Consider the following 2,957-nt stretch of genomic DNA (forward strand, 5'->3'; position numbering starts at 1 on the left):
GCAGAACCGAGTCCGGTTCCAAGTTTCTGAAACCCGGTTCCAAATCGATTTCAGAACCGGGTAGAACCGGGTTACCCGGTTCTTTTATAACACCTCGGAAAAAAATACGAAATTAAACAAAAGTAACTGTAAAAGTACCTGATGGGCCTTTTATTTTACGCGGCTTGTGTCTTATTTTATTAAATTAATAAAGAAACAAAACAATACTTCTTTTTATTTATCAGTCTTATAAAAGTACCTTGTTATCATAATATCACATATTATAAACTTAAACCTTATTCATTCCTTATTCATAAACTGTAAAGCAAAAAACCGGCCAAGTGCGAGTCGGACTCGCGCTCCGAGGGCTCCGCACAAACCTATTTTTTATAATGTTGTAACTTTAAAATTTATGTTTCTAACATTTTCTCCTTTATCTGTGTTATAAGACTTTACTTTTACCAAATTTAAAGGCTCTGTGTTCATGAGAAGTACCCTGTAGGTTTTGAGTCCCATGCGAATGTCGAAATTTGCGGAAATTTTCAGCATTTACGGCTGTATCTTTTGATGCGTTGGCTTGTGAGTTTGACTTTTTCACAGCACTTGATGCTTGACCGAAGACTTGAGTATTCGATATAAATTTCAGCTTGATACCAAAAACAAAAACATGACTGGATCATTATATGAAACAGTAAAATCAACAGCTTTTCAAAGTAATACACCCGTGGGAAACTTATAGCATCTAAGGTTAGACAACCAATCAGAGCCACGCAGAGCACGAAAATTCGCGATGCACGTGATTCTGACGTTGCCAGATAGAATAAATTTGTTAAAATAATGCAGCAAAATATGAATAATACTTTATATTTTAATATTTTGGTCGGAACATGAAACCCGGTTCTCAAGAACATAAAAAACCCGGGTTTACCCGGGTTTTTCGGAACCGGGTAAACCCGGGTGCATGCCCTAGTGAGTGGGTAGAGGAGTGAGTGGGTAGAGGAGTGAGTGGGTAGATGGAGTGGGTGGGTAGAGGTGTGAGTGGGCAGAGGAGTGAGTGGGTAGAGGAGTGAGTGGGTAGAGGGGTGAGTGGGTAGAGGGAGTGAGTGTATATAGGGAGTGAGTGGGTAGTGTGAGCGGGTGGGTAGTGTGAGCGGGTGGCTAGCCTGAACGGGTGGGCAATTCACTCACACCAACCACTCACTCACACTACCCACTCACTCACAATACCCACCCACTCTGGGTACCTCTACCCACTCACTCCTCTACCCACCCTCAGTGGGTAGAGGAGTGAGTGGGTAGAGGGAGTGGGTAGGTAGTGTGAGTGAGTGGGTAGAGGGAGTGAGTGGGTAGTGTGAGTGAGTGGGTAGAGATAGTGGGTATGTAGTGTGTCAGTGGGTAGTGAGTGGGTGGGTAGAGGGAGTGGGTGGGTAGTGTGAGTTAGTGGGTAGAGATAGTGGGTATGTAGTGTGTCAGTGGGTAGTGAGTGGGTGGGTAGAGGAGTGAGTGGGTAGAGGGAGTGAGTGGGTAGTGTGAGCGGGTGGGTAGTGTGAGCGGGTGGCTAGCGTGAACGGGTGGGTAGAGTGGGTGGGTATTGTGAGTGAGTGGGTAGAGGAGTGAGTGGATAGAGGGAGTGAGTGGGTAGAGGGAGTGAGTGGGTAGAGGGAGTGAGTGGGTAGTGTGAGCGGTGGGTAGTGTGAGTGAGTGGGTAGAGGAGTGAGTGGGTAGAGGACTCAGTGGGTAGAGGAGTGAGTGGGTAGTGTGAGTGAGTGGAGGGAGTGAGTGGGTAGAGATAGTGGGTATGTAGTGTGAGTCAGTGGGTAGTGTGAGTGGGTGGGTAGAGTGAGTGGATGGGTAGCGTGAGTGGGTGGGTAGAGGGAGTGGGTGGGTTGAGTGAGTCGGTAGGTTAAGGGAGTGGGTGGTTGAGTGAATGAGTGGGTGAAAGAAAGCATTTTCAAAACATGTGAATGTGTTTCTTAAATGGGATCCTAAAGTATGTTGTATGATACTTATACAGGGTGTCATTTATAGCGCTACAAGTAAACGTGTAGGTCCTAGGTAATGAAATTCAAAGATATGAATGGGAGAAACGATGTATTTGCGTCCCCTCAGTAACGGTAAATACTGATGTTTATGCAGAAATGTCGTGTCGATCCAATAACATCTACAAATAATAGGATCCCTGTTGACGGTCTTGCCTACACTTATTTTATGCATAAAGCGTAACATAAGCCTATTATGTACGAACACAAAACTCAATTCGACATTTTCCCGCCCATTCTGTGTCCGGTGACAGCTCGCTGTCAAAGTGACAATGGAATAACAAGCTCGGCTTACAGACAAAAAACAAATAGGCGTATATATTTGTTGCTAAATTTCACTGTTGGTACCTAGGAAGCTTTCTATGCTTTTCCACAGATTTCTAAATAGTACTAGTTAGGTACTCTTTTCTATAAAATTCATAAATTTCAAGTCCCTGAATAAAAGCATACATCAATAGCATGCATCATAAGCATCTTTCAAGATATTTGTTTTCAGAATTTAAAACTTTCAGGTACTTAGTTACTACGTTTTTGAAAAAATAACACTAGTAATATTTTTAGCCTTTTATACTCTGACACTATAAATGTGACGAGTAAATTATATATTTTTGCATTCTTATACGTGTTAATATAATAAAACTTAACTTATATCAAGATCGTGTTTGTCATGTTTGTTTTATAACACGACAATACATGATCAAGGTTCTGAATACGAAAGTGCCTCATTAATATCAATTAAAACAACTTAATACATTTTACTTGACATTTCGTTTCTCGTAATAAAAACAAAATTACTTTATACAAGAAATACAGGCTCTATTCAATAAGCAATCAATAAACATAATGACAGACCAAGGCACTACCGACCTCGTCATAAACTGCCGTATAATTTAGTCATTACAAATGAATATTAAGTTCCCTTGCAATAACTATATTAAC

This window comes from Colias philodice, chromosome 10 (genome assembly GCF_061535455.1).
Source record: "Colias philodice isolate Cphi_HAF_F1 chromosome 10, ilColPhil1 Martin Lab GWU primary, whole genome shotgun sequence".
Lineage (NCBI taxonomy): Eukaryota > Metazoa > Arthropoda > Insecta > Lepidoptera > Pieridae > Colias > Colias philodice.